The 24,502-nt window shown below is 55.6% G+C and overlaps 1 protein-coding gene across 7 annotated transcripts in view; it reads left to right on the forward strand.

Annotated features, from left to right (window-relative positions):
• Positions 1–9,616: 9,616 nt before the first annotated feature.
• The window catches only part of FXYD6 (FXYD domain containing ion transport regulator 6), a 31,254-nt gene continuing 16,368 nt past the window's right edge, over positions 9,617–24,502 (forward strand). For 2 of the 7 annotated variants that reach the window (XM_060604860.3, XM_060604857.3), the window contains exon 1: positions 9,617–9,726. The gene's annotated coding sequence lies outside the window, so the exon portion shown is untranslated. Of the gene's footprint in view, positions 9,727–10,024; positions 10,162–14,999; positions 15,025–19,836; positions 20,048–24,502 lie in introns of those variants that run through there. The other 5 variants (XM_060604859.3, XM_060604856.3, XM_078432795.2 and 2 more) reach the window with 5 other exon arrangements.

Raw genomic sequence — 24,502 nt, forward strand, 5'->3', positions numbered from 1 at the left:
CCCGGGGGTGGAGCCCAGCAGCTTGTGTTTCAACCCCTGGCCGTTGGGTCTGCACTTCTGTTTGAGAAGAACCCCGGAGGATGTGTTTGTCAGGATGCACCTGCGTGAGAGGCTTTGGGATATTTGACTCGCAGGTGGAGGTTTGCATATAGGCGTCCTCATGGCAGGAAACTCCTTCCATCTTCTCGGCTTTGTCCTCTCAAAGCACTCCCAAGTCCAGGGCAGTCACTCTGAAGCACTTAGCAGATATTAAATGATGATGATAACGATGATAGGCGGCTATGTCTCCAGCTGAGCCCCCATTTCTTACCAGTCCCCGGGAAGAGCAGCCACAAGGCGCCCTTCTTTTATCACAGACAGAAATTTAATCTCAATGGTGCAGAAAGCAGGAAATTCACAATGGGAGAGCAAGAGAAATGGCTTATTCAGAGTGGAAAAATACCTCGCTGCACTGCCCCTAGCCAGATTCCCAGGGCAAAGAGAACAACTTCTGGCCAGTCCCTGGCTAATGACACTGGGCGTGCAGAGAGAGAGACAGAGAGGGTGGGGTGAGCGCCAGGGCCTTGGGGCCACACAGGGCAGGGGGTGCGAGTGGCAGGTGGCCATGAGACGGTGTCCTTGTGACATAGGACTGTGCACGGTGGGAGCCCCAGAGAGCAGGATCTCCTCATGGGAAGAAGGGTCCAGGATGCCCGAAAGCCAGGCACTAAGGTTGTATTTTCACTGAACAAAACCCCAAGCATGTATCCAATCAGATTCTCGTCCTGGCTCGGCCCCTTATCAACTCAGAGACGCTAGGGAAGCTGCTTCAGTTCTTTCGGGCTCGGTTTCCTTGTCTCGGAAATGGGGGTGATCACGGGATCTTCATCGCAGGGCTGCTGTGTGGGCTAAGGGAGGTGATGCATGGGAACTCATCAGCGCTGTGCCAGCCTCACGGGAAACGCTCACTTCCAGCTGGCGGTGGCATTTGTGTCAATTCCTGGAGACGCAGTTCTCTGGCCGCACTACCCGAGCCAGCTCAGGGAGGTCAGTTGGGTTGATCAGGGTCCCCGAGACCTGGGGCGGCCAGCTGTGCTTTCCTCCCTCCTGGAACACCCGGTGTCCTGGTGATCTGCAAAGGTACAGAGGTCCGAAGCCCAGGGCGTGTTCCTTGGACCCCGCAGTGGCTGCTGTCTTGTGTCTCTGCATTCCCTCTGTCGCTTTGTCACAACGGCTGCCACGGGGTGGAGCTCACCGTGAAGAGGGCCACAGGGAAATGGGGGTAAGGGACACCTAGCTCTCAAGGTTGCTGTGTGACAAGGTGTGTAACACACCTAGTTTCATGCCTGGCATCTGCTAGGTCCATAGCAGGTGTCAGTTAAAGATGGAGTCGTATCGTGGGGCTAGTCAAAGCGGGTGCAGTTAGTGCAGGAAGTCACGAAATAGATGTTCGTTGAGTAACTGCCCTTGCCAGACATCGCAGCAGGTGTGTTCCGTGTGCTCTCTCCATCAGTCCCCACGACAACCCCACGGAATGAAGGCTCTCGTTGCCACCACCTTCCCCGATGAGGAAACGGACACACAGAAAAGTCTTGAACTTGTTCGAGACCAGCAGTCCTGGATTCTAAATCGTGACTATCCAATTCTCATTCTACTAGCCTCTTACTACTTGTCCGAAAGAACCTGTTCTTTGGCGTGGAAACTGCAGACGGCGTTACTGATTTGTCCACTGGGCGAGAATTATTTGCCAAAGAAAGAAATTTACCAACCTCACTCATTTTGCCCACCCTGACCAGAGGGGTAGTTCTTCTCTCTGCTTGGCCTTGACCTCTCCTACTACGAGCAGGATCCCTTCTCTCTTGTTCAATCCTCAGCAGAGGGCAGCTGGGAGCATTTAAGTTATGTGCTCTGTGCACAGCAGCTCTTGGGAAGAAAGGGAAACAAAAATAAACTCGCTTGGGTGGTATCTCGGCCTCCTCTAATGATAAAGGGGGGGCTGGGCTTCGAGGGGAGACAAGGGGAGAGAGAAGAACCCCAACACTGGGTTGAGAAGACTTGGCCTCACAGAAATAGTTCTGGGGGCCACTTCTCTCCCAGGTCCCAGTCAGCTTTCTTAGCAGCACAGGGGGGCAGCTGGGGACTCAGGAAGTCCGGGTCATAGGCCCTCCCAATTGGGCGGCTGCCAGCCCTGTCTCTCTTCGGCTGGTGGAGGAAGCAGATAAGAAAACTGACCCTGGATGGAATCTTCTAATTCCCTATTCCCTCCCAGCGGGCCTTTCTTTCTTTCTTACTTACTTTCTTTTTGTTTAAAAAATGTTTTAATGTTTTTTAAATTTATTTTTGAGACAGAGAAAGACAGAGCATGAGTGGGGGAGGAGCAGAGAGAGAGAGGGAGACACAGAATCCGAAGCAGACTTCAGCTCGGAGCCGTCAACACAGAGCCCGACGCGGGGCTCGAACTCACGAACTGCGAGATCGTGACCTCTCACGAACTGCGAGATCGTGACCTGAGCTAAAGTCAGACGCCCAACTGACTGAGCCACCCAGGCGCCCCCCTCCCCCCAAAGCAGGCCTTTCTAAACCTGCCAAGTAGCTCACGCTGTATTTGCCACAATCTCATTCCAACCTCTGTGCCTGGGCTCACTCTTCTACCCCAAACCTCCATCCTCTTCCTTCAAAGGTCAACTCTTCCAGGAAGGCAGCCTAGATTAGTTCCACCTCTTATTCTGATCTTTTCTCTTACCCTGGATTAATTGGGACATTAATAATAGGTATTCACAAGTACATGGCTTAGTTAACATTTAAGTATTTACCATGAGCTTAAGAAAGTGTATGTTTTTCTCACTCCTCAGTTATGACATGGAAATCCTGGGAGATAGGTCTCATCCAGCTCAGATATCCATGCTGTGACTCTGTTCAGAGCTCTGCACGCAGAACTCTCTCGTGCCCTGTTTCTTCCAAGACGTGGCCTTGTCTCTCTCGCTGTGTGTGTCCCTGCTCCGGGCTCCTGTGCACTCCAGGACTTCAGACCCACTGAGTCTGCGAGCCATGTACGAAGCAGTTCACGGGGGTATTCAGCTCTTTCCCGGTCCCAGGCAGGTTCTGTTAAAAAGCTGAGGCCCAGGCCCCGTTCTTGGAGAATCAGATTCATGGGCCTGGGGTGGGGCCTAATCACCTTGCCTGAGTCGTCTATTGCTGCAAAACAAAATGCTCCCAAAGTAATGGTTTAAAAAAACAAGAACCATTTTATTTACTCAAGATCTGAGGAACAGGAATTCGGGCAGGGCCCAGCTGAGTGACTGGTGGTCAGGGTCGCTCAGCGGGTGGCCCTCGGCTGGGATGGGAACGTCCAAGGTGACCTCAGGCCTTTCTCCATGTGGTCTCTCTCCATCTCTTTCCAGCAGGGTAGTCTGACTTCTTCTAAGGTGGCTGGCTTCCAAGAGGTGGTGTTCCAAATACCTACAGCAGAAGTTACAGCTCTTTTTCTTTAAAAATTTTTAAAAATTTTAATTTATTTTTGAGAGAGAGAGTGTGGGAGCAGGGGAGGGGCAGAGAGAGAGAGACACACACACAGAATCCGAAGCAGGCTCCAGGATCTGAGCTGTCGGCACAGAACCTGACGCGGGGCTCGAACTCATGAACCAGTGAGATCATGACCTGAGCTGGAGTCGGACGCTCGACAGACTGAGCCGCCCAGAAGCCCCTTGTCAGTATCACTCTAATCTTTTGCATCAGTAAATACTGATCATCCACCCAATTATATTGGCAGGTGTCAGGGAATGGGTGTTAAAAACATAAAATATAAAACCAACAACTCCCCCCAAAAGACAAAATAAACAAACAGAAAACATCAACTAGACACCCTTCCTGTCTTCAGATTACTCACCGTCCAACAGTACCCAGCTTAGATGATTCCCTGGGTCAAAATCATTGTGTTCCTCCTCCCGATTCGGAAGCTGAAGTTTCTGAGTTAAACTTAGGAAGACAATTGCACACTCTCTTTTAAACAATGTGCCAGGGAGGAGTTGCATTCCAGGGCTCTATAAATGTTTAATATTAGGATAAATGGCCAGAATGGTGAGAGTTGTAGGCCCATCCCCTCCTGTCAGCCACATCTTAGGTTCCATCCGAGACCTGAAAAGTGAAAATCAATAGAGAAAATGCTTTAAACGGTGGACATCAAATATGCTTTTGGTCTGGGAGGCAATTACATGAACGACATCATCAAAGAGAGAACGGAATGGAAGGAGGGTTGAGAGAGATGGAGAAGCCAGTGGACCCAAGAGTCTGTTAGAAACCGACGAGAGAGGCAAGCGGTCTGCTGACCTGCTCGGCGTCCCTCTTGGGTGCCCCTTGTCATCCGAAATGAACCCCCTTCCCGCGACAGGCCAGCCACAGCCCCGGGATGCCAGGCCTCGGGCTGGTGCCGTCTGCTCCTTGGGAGAAATGAGGTTTTATCCTCAGGCCCCGAGTTCGCCCTGCAGGGGAAGTTCTCCTCTCGTGGCAGTTAATCTGCAGGCCTTGCATGATTTCCCTATAAAGTTCAGCAAACCAGCCAGCCCCAAAACATTTTATTGCTTCCCTCAACTCTCGCTTGGGCTCTGGGGAGGGGCTGGGTGGGGAGGATGCAACAGAGAAAAAGCGGATTCAAGGCTTTCCAGCCTGGAAACGTGACTGGGCTCGTGGGGGATCGTCTGATTGCGGGGCTGGTCTAAAGACTGAATGGAGGCGCCTGCTGTGTCCCTGTGGTTCTTTCTGGCCTCTGTTCTGAGCCTGGATGGGGGGGTGGGGGGGGTGGGGGGGGGTGGGGGGTTGGAAGAAAGTATGTGATGATAAACAGGTGCCTCGCCCCGCAAACATTGGCTCCAGGCACTCAGGGAGGGGTGGGGATTTCAGACGCCTGCTTATGCTAAAAGGCTGTCAGCTTCTCTGTGCACAGGGGAAAGCAGAAACCGGAATCTATTCTGGTCTTGTCTAGGGAGCCATTATGTATTGAATCTCCAACGTCATTATCTCCAAAGGGCAACATCACTCGTTTTCTCCCATTTGCGTTCGCTGGGAAGAGACAAATGGGTGCATATTTGCAGAGTGGAAAGGCTGGGGGGAGGAGTGGTCATGTGCCCCGTTTGGATAACGAGCGAGCGAGCGGCTCTGGAAGAGGCGTGCTCATAATTAGAGATTGGCACCTCGAGGCGACACTTCACACTTACATGACAAGTTTAAGTTAATCAGGCAGAATTAGTTCTCCAGACTAATGGGACTGGGGTGGATTTTTCACTTAGAAACAAATCTCTTGCATGCTTTGGCATGCCTTGTTTCCTGACATATGTTATAGTTTTCCTGTGGGAAGACAGGGAGAAATTTTGTTTCAGACTTCCCCCACTCTGCCTGCCTCTGCTTTCTTCCCTTTCTCAAAAATCAAGATCCTGAGGTACAGGTAGCTAAGGGAAGGGAAAATGGGGGACCGACTCCAGGAAGAGCGGGGCTGGTGTCTGTTTCTCTTTGGACGTGCTAGCATGTGTCACGCGTGTGTGAGTGGGGCTGGGATTGACAGGTAGAGATCCTGCAGGGGGGGGGGGAAGTTTCGCTCGGGCTCAATTTCTGCTTTCCCATGATGCCAGGCTGTCTCCCCCCAGCTGTTCCATCCTATTTGGACAAGTTGGGACTGTGTTGGCTGCGTGCAACAGAAAACCAGCTACGGTCCATCTTCTGTAATGGGAGCTGAATTTTCTCAGGTGACAGCAACTCTGGAGGGCAGGATGGCTGCTTTACCTCCAGGCATCACGCCCAGGTTTCTGACAAAAGAGGGTGAGGAGGAAGAGGTAGAGAAGCAGGAGGGAGGAGAGGAGGGGGGAAAGGGGAAAGAGGAGGTGGAAAGGGAGGGGGAGGAGGAGGAGGAAGAGGGAGAAGAAAAGGGCCCAGGGGCGAAAGTCACATGTCTTTCTTAGAATTCTTACTCAATATAATTCTGTTGCTATCTCCTGGGCCAGAACTGGGTCACATGGACACCCCTAGAGAGTCTGGAAAATGAGTAGTTTACACAGAGCACAGGCACCTCGGTTAGAAAAAGGCGACGATCTGGTCTGGGGAACCTGCCGCGTCTGACATCCTCCCCAGTCCCTGCGGCTCCACACATCGGCAGAGAAGTCCTGCTTTTCAACCCCCAAAGTCAGTGCCAGGGTCTCCTGCTCTAACTCTGCAGACGGCCTGGCCTGGGAACCCTGTGAGGCTCACTGCTCACCTCTCCTCTACCTGTGGCCTCAACAACACCGCTACTCCGTCCCGTCCCGTCACCTTGCGAAGAGAGGACAAAACAATGGCAGGGCACACGTGTGGTGCAGGCCCCCGGGGTACCAGTGCGTGGCGGGGGGGGGCGGGGGGAGGTGGGGGGGCAGATCTGCAGGCTTGGGTTAGGCTGTGAGATCGCTGCGAGAGTGGGGGAAGAAAGTGTTCAAAATGAATCTGGAGAGGTTGGCTGGTTGGGTCACCAGGCAAGACACGGGGGTCTCAGATGGAGCGAGAGCCGGGCTGACCCCAAGGAGTTCCCCTGCTCATGCTCTGTCTCTGTCTCAGAACATAAATAAACATTAAACAATAAGGTACAAAGTGAGCGTGAAAGGATCCAAAGTAGCACTTGGTGGAGCTGCTCTGAGCCTACAGCCTGCACCCCAGGATGAAACGGTACCTCAAAAGCCACTTTGGAGGGGTACCTGCTAGGAGAGGTGGGGCATCTCTCCCCGAGACTCCTGGTCTTGCCGCTTTCATTTTCCCTGCTGGCCCTCCACTTCCGGTCAGTGGCGGCGTGGCCCTGGTGCCGACACGCTGAAGAGCTATTTTTGCCTCCGATTCTGGAGGCCCGGGGAGCGTTTTAGAAACGGTTTCTGTCCTTTCTTGTCCTACTTCCACCATGGCCGTGCACCCCTGCCCGGCTCTCTCCTTTTGCTTCCAGCGCCTTTAGAGAAACAGGGTTCTCTTCATTTGGGGGCCAGGCCCGTGTCTCAGCCTTACACGGGCACCGCTCTCCTCACAGCCCCTGGCTCCTCATTGAGGGGGGGCCCCTACATCCTAAGCTACCCATTCCCCAGTTCTCGCTTGGGTTTCCTACCGCCCTTCAGTGGCTTCCCAGTTTCCTGAGGATAAAAGCTGGATTTGCCCAGGAACTACCAGGCCTGCCTGATCTGGCATCTGCCTCCTTCTGTGACCCGTCACCCCTGCTCCAGGGCCACCGTGCCTCCTTCCGTGCCGTGCTCCTTCTGCCTCAGGGCCTTTGCACATGTTGCTTCTGTTGGTATGTCAGAATCTTTTCCCACTCCGTCTGTCCTTCCAATTCCTGGCTCCTTCACCTCCTCTCTTTTAACACCACCTGACCCTTTGGCTTGCTTTTCAAATGCTACATCCTCAGGGCTCTGGACCAGGTTTTACTTGCACACTTATTTGTAGGACTAGTTGATAAATATCCATCTCACCCATTAGCCATGAGGGACCCTGACTTTCCTTTCACTGTTGGATCCTGGATCTTGGCCCAGGGCAGAGTGGTTCCTCACATCAATAAATGTGCTGGAAGAACAGCACAGCTGGTGACCCTTTCTGACTCACGCCCACATTTCATAGGGGCTGGATGCCTCTTTTCTCCCCCTGGAGGGAGATGCTACCCTTCCTAGAACAAGCTTGAGCGGGATCATAGCTACGCCGCCCCACACTTCTTCCTCAGTGGTCCTGGAGGCACTGTGAAGAAGCACCGTTTGAGAGGCAAGCCGTGGCCCTTCCTCCAGTGATCGGAGGTCCTGTTCTCCCTCTGCAGCCTTTTGCCAGGCAGCCGTGGCGGCAGGTGTCCCCAGGAAGTCGTGTGGCCAAACACCTTGGAATTCTCTGGCAGAAAAGGGGCTGGTACTCCAGGTGACCTGGCTTTGGGGTTCCTTTTTCCCCAACAGGTGTGCCAAGCCCTGGGTTTGATGTGTCTCCAGCAGTAGGGACTTTGAAAAAGCAGCGCAGAGAAATGGCCCAAAGGCAGCACTTAAGGGCATCTGGGAAGGATGAGTCCACTTGCCCAAGGACACGAACCTACCAAGGACACGTGCCCAAGGACACGAGAGACGAGTGGTTTCGTCTCTCCCCCCCACTGAAAGCAGAAGACAATGGAGGACAGCTGTCACCAAGTTCTCACTTGTAGAGGAAAAGACAGGGACAGAAAGGTTACTTGGTCCCGTCAAGACCCGTGGATTCGCAGGATCGGAGCCAGCCTTAGAGTTTTAGCTTTCGGAGGCACCCACAGAACTTGGGGACTGTCCCAGAACCATGTCCGTTTTGTCCAAGGTCCTGTGCTCGACGGGTCGGAGCTGTCCCCCTGCCGGTCTCCCTTAGGGGGGGCTACCCACTTGTTCTCAGTAATCCTTGATGGTGTCCACATCTGTGCAGAGCCTTTTTGAATTCTTGAGTATGTCCTGCCTTGGGATTTTGAGAACTTCTCATTTGTTAAAAATTAGCTAGTCTCCTTCATTTTGCAGATGAAAATACTGAGGCTGGGAGCTGGGGGTGTTGGAGGTGGGGCTGGGTCTCTTCCTGGCCATATCCCTCTGTCCCAGGGTCTGTAAGAAAGTCTCTGTGGTCCTGCCTAGGTGTGGACAACCAGTCTCTCTCAGGAAACCCCTCTCACCCTGACAGCCTCATGGCAGGCAACGTGACTTCCTGGCTACGACTGTGTGGCCAGCCAGCCTTTACTGTGTTTTTCTAGTTTCTGCCCCTGCCTGACTTGGTCCCCTCTTATAAGCCCTGCTGCTCACAGCCCTGAGGAGTGAGCAGCTTGCTCCTTCTGCCTCAGGGCCTTTGTACAGGACTATTGAGCACTCACTCTGAGCTCCTGGGCTAAGCCTCTCAGGAGGTGAGTGTAACCCAGCCATCGTCATCTGTGAGGAAACTGAGGCTCAGGAGCTTCCTTTAGCGATTTGCTCAAGGCTACCTCCCGGGGAGAGTCGCAGACCCAGGATTTACATCTTGAAATTCAGATGTCATCTTAAATTTGGACCCTGAGGACTGGGTTGGGGGGGGGGGGCAGTCCTGCGACCTGGCAGGACCAGGATGAGGGGCCCTGAAGAGGAGGTTCTAGGCAGCACACCTGTCACTCTGGTGAGCGCCCCCCACCTGGCTCCAGCTGAAAATGACAGCTACAACCAGGGCGGGCTCAGGCGCCTACGACACAGCCATTCATGCTTTCGGTACACATTCCCCCTAATTGCCAAGGCTCCCAATTAACGTGGGTTGCTGTGTCTGGTGCTGGGTTATTTCCCCGTTCCCCTCGGTTTACTATTTCGGAGAGACACTAGCTCTGTCATTGTGTTTGTCTCGCTGCCTTCCCACCGTCCCCGGAGGAAAACCAAAAAGCAGCAGCTGGCGGCAGATCCCGGGCGCGGGCCCGCCCCCTCGGCGGCCGTCTCCTGTTGCTTCTGGAGCGGGGCCTGCCCCCCCCACCCCACCCCGCCCCCCGAGAGGCGCCCTCCCTCACCCCGGACGCGCCACGCTCCCCGGTGACACCGCGGCGGCCCTTCCCGGAGCCCGGCCCGGCCGAGCCCCGCCCCCCTCTCCCACCCGCGCCGGCCGCGCCGCTCCCGCCCGCCCCAGCCCTGCGCAGGAGGGGAGGCGGGAAACACGCGAGAGCCTCTCCCACCGCCCTGCCCCCAGCCCCGCCACTCCCAGCTCCTCGGACTCCGTGCGTCCTCCGGGGATTGTCTCCGAGGGGCCCGCGCTGTGCAGGTAAGCGGCGGCGGCGGGAGGCAAAGTTGGGCGCTTCTTCCGAGGACGGCAGGAGGCCGGGGTGGGGACCGATCGCGGCGGCGCCGGGAGCTGCCGCGTTTTGTTTGTTTCGGTGGGTGTGAGCGGCCCCCGAGGGCCCCCGGCAGCCCGGGCGGCGGGAACGCGCTGGGGGCTGTAAACCCGGGGGGGGGGGGTGGTGGGGTGGGCGTCGGAAGGGGAGCGTGGCCTCTCGCGGGGGAGGCCCGCCAGGCGGTGCGGGTGAAGCCGATGACGGCAGCGCCCTCGCCTCTGCCCCGGGGCGTGGGGCTACGGTGTTTTGGAGAAGGGGAAGGGGCAGCTCCCACCCAGATCTAGCGGGAGCCTCCCCTTTGTTACTGGGCGGCCGTGGACACTTGAGTGGAGGGTGGGCATGTGAAGACGGGGACGTGGCTGGAGGCCAGTGTAGACACACGGAGCCATGCAAAATGGGACGGCTGGTTTGGTGCTCGGGTGGCGTGGGGGCTGGGGCAGGGCGGTGGGCAAGGGGCTGGGGGGCGGCGGGGGGGTGGGGAGGTAAAGAAGGGCTGGGGTTCCGAGCGTGGATTCATGAGAATGTCTGCATCAGTTGTTTTCCCTCCTTCTTGTTTATCCAGTCCTGTTTTCTTCCAGGGGGCCTCCCCGATCCCCGGTTCTCTCCTTTCCTCACGCCCAGCCCCTTTCCCCAGCAGGGCCGGCCCTGGCTGAGCCTCCCCCATTGTGTCTTGCTGGGCTTCCGTGGACAGTTGGAAGGGCGGCTCTGGCTCCTGGCGCTTGCTTCTGGCTCTTACAAGTGGTGGCTGGTCGGGAAAGCACCCGAGGGTGGGCGCAGGGAGCCGCGGTGCTGGAGAACTGGGCCCGGTCAGGCCCCTGCTGCCAAACCCCACACATGGGGGGGCGGGGGGGGGGGGAGGCTGTGGCCTCTTTCTTCCTCCACTTCCTTTGTCTCCTTGGCGTTGGGCCCTCCGGCTGGGCCCGGATTTCCAGGTTCGGAGATGGGTCAGTGCGCAGCTCCCGTCTTCTACGGAAGGACCCCCGCCCCGGGGGCCCGCCGCCCTCATATTGTGGATGCGTGGATGTGTGTATCTGTTTCCGCAACTTAGCCTTTCGCACGTGACCTCCCTGGCAGTTGCCATGGAAACCCCTCTTCAATTCTCAGCCTCCCTCCTTTTCCTGCCCATTCCTCACCTCCATATCGCCTCCCCTCCCCCCCCCCCCAACATGGTTGCCTAGAGACTGGTTATCCCTGGCTTCTCTGGCTCGGAGACCCTGGGTAGCCGGCTCCCACCTGGAACCCAGGCGGCGGCTTCCTCGCTCCAGCTGCCCCCCACTACACCCCGCAAACGTGCCCCAAACGCCCCAAACGCATATCCGTGCATACCGCCCCGCACACACTCCCTCACACACACGCACCACGCGTTCTGTCGTGCCACGCACTCGAACACACTGCAGGTACGTGTATCTCATCCCGCCGATACACCGCGTGCACACCCAGTTCATCCTGCACAGCACCCTCAATGCCACTCCCACATCGCGTGTGCTCTCACACCAACGAAAACACGCACACACACACACAGTACTTCGAGAGAAGTCTGGAGCTGGAAGAGAGAGGGCAGTTTCCTGCCTCATCTGGCTCTGTGCGGGAGTGTGTGTAGGGAAGGCCCAGGGAAGGCCAGAAGGAAACATCTCCCTGCGGACGCGGGGTTAGGAGGTAGAGAGAAATGCACTCGCAACTTCCAGCTTCCCTCAGAGAGGAGCCCCTCCCCTAGGTCCTAGCCTCAAGAGGCTGAGCACACAACCAGAATTTAAAGCCCTCCCTGCCCGGACCCTGAGAAAGCCTGAGGCTCCTGGCCCACCCTGGCGGTCTCATCTCAGCCCCCCAGAGTCTTCCTGGCTAACAGGATCAGGCAACCCCGGGACCAGTAGAGGGCTGAGAGCCTCCACAAAGGAGGGAGGACGGGTGGTAGGGCTGAGCGAGGGAGCAAGTGGTGGGGAGGGGTGCAGGGAGGGCAGGAAGAGGACCGAGTGGAGACAGGGCCAGGAGGGGCTGGAAGGAGAGGAGCCAGGCGGTAAGAGGGCACGCGTCCGGCGATCTGTTCCTGTTGGGGGTCCAGGCCACCCTCTCTCCTTTAGGCACGTTTCCCCGCTTCCTGTGGCCCCTCCGGCCACATCTGTGCATCTGGGAGAGGAAGCCAGTTTGCAAAGGGCTCCTGCATTGCTGGGGCTTTTCCAAGACCCGTGGCTTCGGTGGTGTTCAGGGCGAACACCTGGGTGGACAGCAGAGGGAAGAATTGCCTTCCCGGCCTCCGCTTGCACTTTGGACTGACGGAGTATCCATTTCATTCATTCATTCATTCATTCATTCAGTGACTTGTTTTGAGTACCTACTGTGTATTAATTACTAGGGACACTAGAGTGAGGAAGAAGAGAATCCTAGATTTCTGAGGGTCACAAGGGGCCCTGAGGGAACATCCAATCAGGACGTCGTGAAGACGAGGAAACAGGCTCAGAAGTCACACACACACACACACACACACACACACACACACCCAGCGGTGGCTGAGGCTTTCTGACTTTTCAGCTAGGATTTGTGACACCACACTCCCATCCCACATCTCTTGCCTTCTTTTCTCTATTGCTGGCAATCCTTGGTGGACTGAGCTATCCCTCCCCAAAGGGCAGGTGCCCAAGGTGGGTACCCGAGTGAGCCAAGAGCCTGCTCTATTGTATTTTCTTGGAGGGTGTGGCTAGGAGAGGGGGGAGAAGGAGCAGTTCCCTAGACCCTGGAAACTTCCCGCAGCCTTAGGTGAGTCAGCCCACCTGGATCCCCCATAAACCAGAGCACATGCTCCCCTGCCCCGCAGCCCTGTTGGACTTAGCTGGCTGCCATCTGGAGGGCAGACTGTGCCAGGCGGCCCCTAGGACTCACTGTCTAACAAATCACCCACCTGCTTCTGCCCCAGTGCTTGAGCGCCCCGGAGGAAGCAAACCAGTCGTGACAGGCACAGTCCCTGGAGGCAGAGAGCCTGAAGCATAAAGGCTATGAGCCTGGAGGCACAGACCCAGGTTCTAGTCCTGGCTTTGGCCCAAGGGCAAGTGCATTCATCCCACAGATACCCTTTTGGATGCAAACTGGGCTTCTGGTGAAAGTCAAAAATAGTTTAGACTGATTTCAGGCAGGTGAAAGCCTCCAAAATTTTAGACCTCTGTTTCCACCTCTGTCAATAAGGGGTTTCGATTCCATGATTTCTAAGCCATTTCTTCCTCTAATTTTGGTAGATTATACAATCTTGAGAGCCCTTTTCTCTCCTGGTGCCAAATTGTGCTCATTATTTCATAATACAGGGTTGCAGCTGAGCTGAGCAAGAGAGGGTCCGGTCTCTGGTTCCTTTGGAGAAAGCCTCCCCTTTCACCCAGTCCAACGGGAGTTGCCCCAGACACTGAAACTGGGTTTTCTTCTCTCGGGGTGTAGGAGCCAGCCCCTCCTGGACACTGGTCTACCTGTCCTGCCAGTATTAAAACAGGCTGGGTAGAAGGTTGAAAGAGGTGTTCTCTGCAGAGGATGAGACCCGGGGCCACCATTTGGTGGGTCTGTGAAATCCCCGAGAGGGAGAGCCTTTGGCCAGCGTGTGGCCGTGGCCCCGGGAGTTGAGCAGGGCTTTCTGTGCCTGATGAGAAGCAAAATCTCTCTGGCTGAGACAAAAGTCTGGAACCAATTGTCAGCATCGTCTCTGCTCTGGAAGAGGAGGGAGGAGGTGAGACCTTGACCTGGGGAAGTCTGAAGTCAGCTTGGATCCCACACAGGAACACATTTGTTACTCAGATGTTCAGAGCGGCTGGGGGGGCGGAGCACGAAGTCCAGGCAGGGGGCTGGGACCCTGGGGACCAGGCTGGGCCATGGGAATGTGACTGTTCCCTCAGAATATCTGACTTGGGCCTCCTTTTAACAAACGTCAGCCGAGTCCCTTGGATGCATTAGGCCGCGTCTCAGGACCCAGCAGAGCCGTGAAAAGAATAGCTTCTCATTCTCAGAGCCCTCCTGCTCACCTTGATCAGTCGCCTTGTCCCGTCCTTTCCTCCCATCAGGAAGGCTCTGCAGCCATCTTCAGCCGGAAGGGCCCGGCACTCATGCGCACGTGGGCTCACACGTGCACGCACTTTCCCTTTTTGACACATACGTAACCTGCCATCCCTCTCCCGTGGGCACGTGCTCGCAGGTCCCCACACCCCTTCTCGCCTCACCCAGCTGCAGTCTGGCACCCAGACCGTTGTGACGGTCCCTTGCCTTGTTCTCTCAGCCCGGATCCACTTGACCGGTGGTCCTGCCGATGGAGTCCGGCTACGTCACACCTCCCGTGGCTCTCCGTGGTCCGTTGTTAATAAGGACAGGTGCCTGGGCATCAGCACTGAGGCTCTCGTAACCTGGGTGTGGCCATGCACCGGGCATTGTCCCCAGGTGGGGCATCCCTGGCCTTGTGTTCTCCTCCTGTCTGCCTGTGCTCAGGTCCTACCCGGAACGAGCCCTCCCTCGGGCCTGCCGAACAGAGGCTGGCGCGCGGACCTGGGTTCAAATCTGGGTTCTGATGCCTCCTAGGTTTCTTAACTTTCTAGGCCTCGGTTTCCTTATCTGTCACACAAGCATGGGGATGACGGAGGTGAGCTGTGTAAGGTGCTTCACACGGCGCCTGGCATGTAGTAAGCAGGAGATATTAGCTGCTATGACAATAATAACAGTGATGACATTATTATTATGGGAATGGAGTAACTCGCTGTTGTTACATCAGCCTCCGAGGCTCCTCTCCAGTGCTCATTCCTGCAAATAGGTTTTCCTAATTCCCAGTAAACAGAAGTGCTTTTCTCCCCCTGGGCCCCCTGAATGCCCTGTTGACTCTCCGCCTAGAGTACGAGGCCCGCCGTCTCCCCTCCACCTTCCTTACCTCTTCAAAGGCAGGATCTGTCCCCCACACGGTGCCTGGCATGGTGCTGGGCACCTGGAGAAAGTCCAGTGAGCATGTGTGAACTGAACATATGGGAGAAAGTCCTCGCCCACCAGGAGGTGTTGAAAGCCCACTTGTCCTGCAGAACTGCCTCCCTGCCAGTCGCTCAGACCCAGGAATGCATCCTGCGTGTCCCTAAGGCGTGCGTTCCTTGGTGCCCATGCGCCGTCGTAGTGGGGGCGGTTCCCCTGGTAGAATCCAGAAAACAAGAATTCGACCCCATCCGGGGTCTGGAGGGTGCCGAAGGTCTGAGGTCAGCGGAGGGAAGCTGACTCATAGCGTTTTGGTGAGTGGGGTTTGACACAGCCCCAGAGAGCAGAAATGAGGCAGTGGAAGGGAGGGGCGCTAAGAAAGTTTTTAAATTCCTGAAGAAGCCTATGCAGGTACCCGGGATTGTTCTGAGCTGGGATTGGATCATAACCACAAGGGATAATCATACGGAACATCCATGCAGTGGGGAATCGACATTTACTGAGCGGCTGCTTTGCTGAGTGCTGGAGCCCCGAGGATGCCTAGCATGTGCCTCCACCCCCAGGGAGTTCATAGTCTGATGGAGGAGACACACACTAGTTATGGCAGTGCATACGTGGGAAGAGGTAGGGGCCTTGGCTCAGCGGGAACAGGGGAACGAGGGCTTGTGGCAGGAGGGAGGGGACAGTGTGCTTCCTGGAGTGGAGGCACACGAGGTTGTATAAACCCTCCGAACGTGCACGTGTACCCACCCTTGCCATCTGGAGGCAGGGCAGATTTCCCTGGGGTCAGGGTTTGTCCCCATGCCCCCACCCCTGCCACTGCGAAACAAGACGATGTGAGTACATTCAAAGCGCCCTGCAGGCTGGGACGTGCAGGCCAGAGCTGTGCTTTCCAGGAGCTGGGTTGTTGGATGGGGAAGGGCAAGGGGCCTGGCCAAGCTGCCTGGTACTGTGGTCTGACCGTGGGCAGGGTGCTGTGGGCCTCTGGCCTTGGCAGCTGCTCTGAGTTTCTGTTTCTGCCTCTGGGAATGCTTGTCTGGCCTCTCTTGAATGGGTCTTTGTCAGCGGGCATGTGGAGGAGGTGATCCCATTGCTGGCCTGACTCATTCACGTCTGCCCAGCCTGCCCGGGGCGGGGGGGCTGGCCCCGGGCTCCTGCGCGATGCCGCCCACCGTCTAGATTCCCTGGAACAAGATCGAGTTCCCCTAGGGGAAGGGGCCTGGGCCCTCTGAGCTTGCAGCCGGCAGGCAACAGTCCTGCTCCCTGACCCTAGGCAACTTGTGTCCCTGGCCTGTGCCAGAGTCGGCCACACAGCCCTGCTCTGTGTCTCTGGGCTGTCCTGTCCGGAAGAGCTCTTGGGGCAGTGGCTGGGATGGCATCGTGAGGATCGTCACAGTTGGCAGGGATAGCGGGGGCCAGCGAGGCACCGGGCCCCCACTGGTGGGTCAGCTTGGGGTCTTTCCAGGGAAATTTTTAGAAACCAGGCCTGTGTTTGTGCTTTGTGAACTCTGTGTATCCCTTTCCAAGGAAAGGGCCTTATTTCTTTGCGTGGTCCATTCTTTTTTTCCTTTGACTGTGTGTCTCTTCCCCCAAAGGATCTCCATGTTAAAGATAAAGGTGCCTCTGGGTTGAAATAATAAGTCCTCTCTACATAATAAAGGACCTTTGTCCCTCCCACTCCCCCTGTGCAGCCAGGCTAGATTGGGTTTGGGCTCCAGAGAAATAGCTTTGAGTCACAGGGACCTGTGGGCTCAGCCTCCCGCCCTCTGCTGTGGGGGCGCCCTGCTCTGTGAGTGAAGGAGGGTGGGGGCAGACCCAGAGAGGGGGATACTCGGGGAGGCCCCGCAAGACAATGAGAGGGATTCAGGAGGAAGGGGCCACCCTGGGAAGTGTCAGCATGATGGTCTGGGCCCGAGGTGCCCTGTCATGCTTATAGCCGCCTTGGGGCAGTGCAGGGAATTCAGTAACTCAGGCCCCTTGGGCCTGTGACAGTGTCACTGCCCTCTGCCGTCTCCTTAATCCCAGGCTTAGAGTGCTCTCTGTTCATCAGCCCCTCTTTGGAACTTTGTAAGGGGCCAGTCATTTCAAGTTAGGTTATTAAACAGAATAATTGATGTTTACTGTTTATTTGACGGGCATTTAAAATGCAAATCAAGGGAACAGGTTGCATTTTCCTCTGGAGGCCGCAGATCCATCAGTGACCTCTGGTTAGACCCAAAACACTTGTTTTAAATGCAGCTTTAAAAGCCTTTGCTGGATTTTGGCTCTGTGCTTCCGAGCTGTAAAAGCCTGGCCTCTGTTACAGGAGCGTCAGACGTCATGAACAGGGCACAGGGCTGCACCCTGCTTGCCAGGAGGGTGAACAGACGTGGGAGGTGATGGGATGGGCTTGGGGGCTGTTTTGTTTTTAACTGAAATAAAAAAAAATTTTTTTTTAACATTTATTCATTTTTGGAGACAGAGAGAGACAGAGCGTGAGTGGGGGTGGGGCAGAGAGAGAGGGAGACACGGAATCCAAAGCAGGCTCCGGGCTCTGAGCTGTCAGCACAGAGCCCAACGCGGGGCTCCAACTCACGAACTGTGAGATCATGACCTGAGCTGAAGTTGGACACTCAACCGACTGAGCCACCCAGGTGCCCCACTAATACATTGCTATTAATTAAAGTCCATACTTTCTTCAGACGTCCTTCGTTTTTACCTAATGTTCTTTTTCTGTTCCAGGATCCTGTCTGGAATACCACATTCCACTCAGTTGTCTTGTCTCCTTAGGCATCTCTGGACTGTGCCAATTTCTCAGACTTGCCTTTTTTTTTTTGATGACCTTGACAGTTTTGAGGAGGACTGGTCATCCATATGGTAGGATACCCCTCAACCTCGGATTTGTCTGACTTTTTTCTCATGACTCGACCGGGCTTATGGGTTTTGGGGAGGAAAATCACAGAGGCGGAATGCTATTTTCATCATGCCACATCAACATCAAGGGTACGTGCGATCCGTGTGAATCATCACGGTTGCTGTTGATAGGACTGGGTTTTCGGTGCCCCCCACACCTCCCCGACACAATTCTAGGGCCTGGCGATTACAGCTGTGCTCCTTCAAACATCCGTCTGTCAGCTAGCACTCACTGGCTGGCTGTCCGGCCTCAGTTTCTTGCAAGTCACGGGGTGGCACAGAGACTTTTCAGCTAGGAGAGCCTTGTTAAAGAGAGCCTGAAACAGAAAGGGCGGTGTGCCGGATCAGTGCCAATGACAGGCAACAGGTGCACGTTGAGTCTGGGGGAAAGAAGCATACAGTTCAGTCCGTAGGCTGGAGAGGTCGTTGGACAAAGACAGCATTTTTCAACCTTGGCTGCACATTAGGGAAGGGCATTCTCTCTCTCTCTTTTTTTAAATCTTATTATTTTTTAATTAATGTTTTTCAGGAATAGAATTTAGTGATTCATCACTTATGTATAAAACCCAGTGCTCATCCCAGCAAGTGTCCTCCTTAATGCCCCTTGCCTGTGGAGCCCATCCTCCCCCACCCCCGACCCAACACTCCACCAGCAACCCTCAGTTTGTTCTCTGTATTTAAGAGTCTCTTAGGGTTTGTCTCTCTCTGTTTTCATATTCTTTTTGCTTTAGGGAAGGGCATTCTAAGCGGTGGGAACAGCAGGAAACAGGAGTCGACTATCTTAGCTGAAAGTATGGGAGAAAATACTGGAAGGGTAGAAAATGGATAGACTTAGAGGTATTTATACGCCACAGTAAAACATTTCTTTCTTTTTAAAAAAAAAAATTTAGAGAGACCATGAGAAGGGGGTAGGGACAGAGAAAGAGAATCTTAAGCAAACTCCTCACCCATTGCAGAGCCCAATGCAAGGCTTGATCCCATGACTCTGGGATCATGACCTGAGCTGAAATCAAGTCAAACATTCAATTGACTGAGCCACCCAGGCTCCCCAAAAAGTTTCTATTATTTATTTATTTATTTATTTATTTATTCATATAAATTGTATTTTTTTTCAAGTTTATTGATTTTGAGAGTGGGGAGAGAGAGAAGGCCAGATCGTAGAGATATTGCAGGAGTGAGCATGGCTGGGACCATGTTGTTTGCCCTAGAAAGAGCTGTCAGGTCTGACAGCAGTGTGGAGGCTGGGGGGCAGGGGGGACCCTGTGAATTCTGTTAGACTGTAAGCTCCTGGAGGCAGTGACTGTGTGTGTCGTACCCTCGGTGATGACTAAGTTGCCCAGGCAAAAGCAGGCCATCAATAAAGCCGTATTAATTTGATTCCCGGAAGGAGAATAGTGCCATTCTCTCCCAAGTTACACCCCGTCCCAACCTTACTTTTCTTTGCTCCGCCTAAATGCAGGCCGATCTCAGCGGTCTGGAAAGCAATCTGATCTAAGAATGCAGGCTGAAATATACGCGACCGTTAGGATCGGATAGTATTTGAAAGGAAGCATTTGGTGAAGTTAAAGCATCTTCCCGTGGGACAATGTTGTGGATGTGGATCTGTTTTTGAGGAGGGGTGGTCTTTAGTTCAGTTCTATACCCTGATCTAATTCTGAGCCATTCTAGAAAAAAAAGGAGTGGGGGGGGGGGGGATCTGCAGCTTGGCAGCCCGCTCTGAAAGGCTGCTGGGGGCTGGGCTGGTAGTTCTGTTGGCTTCCCCAAGCTCTGATGGACGGGAATCACCTGCGGGTCGTGTGGGACACTGTCCGGCTGCGGCATGAAGGCGCTGATGTTCGCGGGCCAGAGAACGTCAGGGTACCCGGCAGCTGCTGTGGGCGGTGGGGGCTGAGGAGGGACACGAGGGTGCGTCAGCTGGGGGTGAAGGGGCAGAACTGTGAGCCGGGGTTCGGCGATGGCCGACAGGCCAGGCCTCCCCTCTCCTCCCAGGGGGCTCTGGGGTCCCAGCCCTCCCCTGACATCGGTCATAGTGGACAGCGCAGAGTTGAGCCAGCCGCTGTGAGGGATGAAAGTGACATGACGCGTGCGTGCGGAAGTTAAACACAGCTATCTAACTTAATTTGCGTTATGCTTACCCGTGTTTCCCCTCTGGCCTGGGGGGAGAGCACGCCCATCAAATGAGCCCAGCTGGGGCGTGGGGTCAGGGTCAGTATTTTCATCTCCCTTAGTCCCCACGCATTGCCACACTGGCCAGGGAGGCAGCAAGAGTTGGAAGGGCACCGTCAGCATTCGGCCCCCCAGAGACTCAGGAGCCGATACCGTTTGCCGCGGGGCCGCGGGCGAGTCACGGCGGGCCTCACCTCCTCTGGTCCGTAAAATGGCCGGTTCCCCAGCGTCACACGTGGTTGTGATACTCCTTTGAGCTGGTGCTTGTGAAACCGTCTGGTAAGCAGGCTGTCTTGCAAATGATGTTATCAACATCGCCATCGCCACCCTCGGCCCCTTCGGCCCCCCGTGGGTGGGGATCGGGAGCAGGAAGGGTGCTCCCCGTTTCTTTGACAGCAGCCGCAGGTGCACTCAGAGGTCCAGGGTGGAAGAGTCTCTGTCCTGGTGTACCTTGTCCCAACGCCCCTTCAACCCAAGAGGCAGGGGGATTAGGGCTGCCCGAGGCATGAGTGTGCTTGACCCTGTGCCTGTGAGTCTCAGCACCCAGCCTAGGGCATGCAGGGGTAGGGTGGAGGCCCAGAGAGGGCCTCACAGGGAGGACGGTGGCACGAAGACTTGTTTGGTGTTTCTGCAGAGCAGACTGGCTCGTCTCACAGCAGTCCCGGCCTTTCTGCTTTGCCACCTGTGTCTCTCTGTCTCTCTTCCTCACGTTTGGTCTCTGCCGGGACTGCCCTTGGCCAACCTCGCTTGGTTGATTCATCGGGTCTTTCCTTTGTCAGCCTCCTCTCGAACTTCCCTTTGGGTGCCTCCCCTGTTCAGTTTCTCTTCCTCTGGGATTTCCTTCCTCTTCTGCTACCTTGGGCCCTCTGTTTCTCATGCTGCTGTGTCTCTGGGTTGGGGCTGCCCTGTGGTGGCCGACGTGTCATCAGCTCCGGCTGCCCCGGTGAGACCCGCTCTCCCCCATGCCGCCTGTCTGTGGCCCTGGATGACACTGGCAGTTTTTCTTGGGGCGAGAGAAAGCAGTGGCTCTGGGGGGCCTCCCCAGACCCCCTCTCTGCCTGCCTGTGTCTTCTGAGGGCCGAGGGCCCTTTCCCACCGGTCAGGAGGACGCCGGAGCCTTCAGAGGTTGGAGGGTGGCTGCAGGAGGAAGGGAGGGAAGTGAGAGGAAGGGACCAGGGCCCTTTCCCTGGCTCCGTTCTCTCTTTCTCTTCCCCATTTCCCACGAGAGGGTAGAAGAAAATGGAGGGGAAGCTGAGGAAGGAGTTGGGGAGTGACAGTAGTCATACTGTCAGCCGCTGATGCTTAATGAGCAGTCTCTGTTCGCCCGGCCTGGAACCCGACTCTGACCTGACAGCTCTTTCCCGTGCAAACAACGGAAGGCCAACTCCAGCTTGGTTAGACAAGGCAGGTACCCCGTTCGGGGCCAAACCACAGGATGCACAGCCCTGGTGTGGGAGCTGCGGGGGCTGGAGCACACCCAGCCCTGACCTGCTCCCTCTCCCTTCTCCCTGCTCCTCTGTTCCCGCAGGTGAACTGACTCCCCTACAGGCTTCCCCGCCACCCCCCCCCCCCCAACTTCACAGCTTGGCTGCTTTGACCCTTCCTCCCTTTGTTCCCGCCAAGTGACAGTCCCTGGGGGACCACTGACGTCTCAGACCTGCTCCTTTTAGCCAGAAGACCTGTAGGGTTGGGGTGGGGGAGGCGCCCTCTCCCCTCCGAAAGGAGATACCCTTCTCAGAAGGGCGTGGGCCGACCAGTGTACTTGTCGACACACAAAAGTGATGTCTTCTCATCCTCATGGCTCCTGAGATACATGTCGTTACCCTTGTTCTACATTTCAGAAGCAAAGCCTCCAAGAGGTAGAGTAGCTTGTTCAAGGCCACAAAACCACCGAGAGGCAGAATGGCAGGTGAGTAGAGTGGCTCAAGGAGAGGACTCTGGAGCCACGTTACTTGGGTTCCAATCCAGGCTCTGCTACTTTCTAGCTCTGGGACTTTGGGCAAGTTACTTAACTTCCCTGGCCTCAGTTTCTCCATCTGTCTAATGGGGATGATCCAAATCAGAGCCACTCCCTAGAGCCGCTGTAAGGATTAAATGAGTTAGTATATTTAAACCACTGAGAACAGTACTTGGTGTGGCACAAATGCAGCCTCATCAGCTGTGCAATTCTGTAATCTGTTAAAAAAAAAAAAATCACCCTCCTGAGTAAACAGCTTTCTGTCCAACAAGGGAATATAAATTCTCCCTCCGGGGTGAGCTGGCAGGCACTGTGTGTTCACTGTATGAATATGCATGAAGCTAGAGACGCTGGGGAGCTTGGTTGGTAAAGGCTCACCCTGAGACAGGAGCGCCCTCTGTTGTGGCCCCCGTGCAGAGCTCAGCCCAAGAGGCTGGGGGAGGAGCAAGAACAGAGTGGCAGCTGCCTGGGGAGGTGCCCCCCCGCCCCTCCCCTGCCTCCAGGGAGCCGCAGTATAGGTGGCCCTCCCCTGGGATGAGTTCTGGGCTCCCAGCAGGAAGCCCACAAAGCTGGGTTGAAGCCTGGAATCCAGCTCTCACCTGCCAGGGGACCTCTCTTTCTCCACCTTAGTTTCTTTGCCTCTACAATGGGTTTGATGGTAATATATACTTCCTAGGCTACTCATCATGATTATTATTATCACCTCTTATGCCACTCCAGGCCCCAAGACTGGGCTTCGGATATGGGCTTTCCACCTCAGGCTTTTCCATCCCTCACACTGCCTTCCATGGGGTTCACAGAAGGACTCCTATGTTGCCGGCAGGCCTCTGTCCCCAGCCCCCGACCCCCCATTGCCAGCACCTTGCTTCTTTATTCCTACCACCGAGCTCACCGTTTCCTACCACCTCGAAAACTCCCCCGTCTTTCCTCCGCCTTCCTTTTCACGCTCCCGTCAAGGCTGCGCCCCGAGAGGTGTGTGATGTGAGTGGGGACTGGGCCATGTGTGAGCTGCGGGGAGAACTCCGGGCCTGAACGTCCCTCTTCGGGAGGTCCGTGTTCTGTCGCCCTTGGCTCGTGGGCGTGAACCTGAACCTGAGGCCGAGGCGCCCTGGCCTGGGGTGGGGGATGGGCTGCACGTTGCACAGAGGCGTCTACGGGTAGGGAGGCCGCAGCTATGTCACGAGGCTGTATGAGGAAGGGGGATTTTGAGCAGCTTCCCCGAAGAGGGCCCAAGATGTATTTTACACATGATGAAGCTTGGGGGAGGGGCCGGGGGTCCTGTGGTTGGGGAGCTTCAAGGCCGGAGTGTAGCGGTTTGGGGCCACAGTGTGGTCCTGGCCGTTTCCAGGTTCACTGGTCACGTGGAACATGAGATGAGGAGCAAACCCGGCCCCCCCCCTCCCCTCCGCCCTCCCCATCCTGCAAACAGCCGCGTGGCAGAGAAGGAGCCAAGGGAGTTCTGGGCTCAGCAGGACGGAGCCTGGAAAAGTGCCCCCTTGAGCTCTTCCAGACACAGCTGTCAAGTAGATGATGACTGTCCTTTTGTTCTTTGCTTTCTCTTTATTCTGGCACATAAAAGCCCGAGAGAGCTTTAGGCCAAAGCATCCGGGGTGGGAAGCAGAAAGGTGAGGAGCGGTGCAGGGAGGACAGGGTCTCTGTGTGTGAAAGGGGGTGGGGGTGTGTCTGAATGCCTGGCTGTCCCTGCGTGGATGGGGAAGCAGGGAGACCTCAGTGGTGGAAGGGGTGCCCGAGAGGATCAAGAACATTCCAGTCTTTCCAGCACGGAGGCGTTATCACACCTACGTTCTCTTCAAGGTACAGCACGGGTGTGGGCTTTATCTGCTGGCTTGTGCTGGCCACTTCCCCGAGCCCCATCCATTAGCACGTGTCATCGGAACCGTCGGTACCACTCATGAGGTGCACACACGACCCTTTCACAGAATCCCAGGCGAAGGAGGCCTGAAAAGGCTGCTGGGGCCAGTGCCCCGTCTGTAATACGATCTTGACACAAATAGATCAGACAGTCCGGTCCTGTTTTCCTGACAGTCAGACTTACCAATGTCTTAGGAACTTGAAGAACCCACCTCTCTGTCAGTAAATCAGACCAGTTTGTCTTTGACGTTTTTTAGTCCTGGGCCTTTTCTCTTTTTGGTCCTTCGCCGAGCCTCAGGCTGTTCAGACCTAGGCTATAGGTAATAGCCACCTGCACCAAGATCAGCCACATGGCATGGCTGGGATAATTGGAAAGGACTGTTAATTTTTCTTTTCTTGCCTTCCTGTTTTTTGCCCCCCTGTTGAGAGACTAAGAGTGGGGCTCCAAGCCTCCTGAAGGTCTTTCTGGACGTGATTCTCTTTCTCGCCTTCCAGAAGCCGGCGCTGCCCCCCTGAATGTCCTCAGTCAAAGGTGGTCTTCTAATGGAGAGCTGAGGAGCCTGTCAGGTGCTTCCCTCCCACCCCCTCTCATTGCTCTGGTGCAACCCCATTCCTATCTCCTTCCCGGCTGCCTTCGTGGCCTCCTGTCCTGCAGGCCTGGCCGAGCCCACCAGAGCCTCAGACGGGAGCCGCAGACAGTTCTGTGCCCTGGCTAGCTGTGTGAATTGGCCGCATCACTGCTCTGCTGGGGCCTCGGGCTCCTCAAATAAGAAGTAAGAGCTTTTATCTCAATCATTCTGACCCTGGCATGCTGTGATTCCAGCTCCATCTGGTAAACCTCACATCTTGGCTTTGTCCTATTTATACACAGTGGAATCTTCTCTTACGGGCTTCTTTGTTGCAGA

This window comes from Panthera onca, chromosome D1 (genome assembly GCF_046562875.1).
Source record: "Panthera onca isolate mPanOnc1 chromosome D1, mPanOnc1 haplotype 2, whole genome shotgun sequence".
Taxonomy (NCBI): Eukaryota; Metazoa; Chordata; class Mammalia; order Carnivora; family Felidae; genus Panthera; species Panthera onca.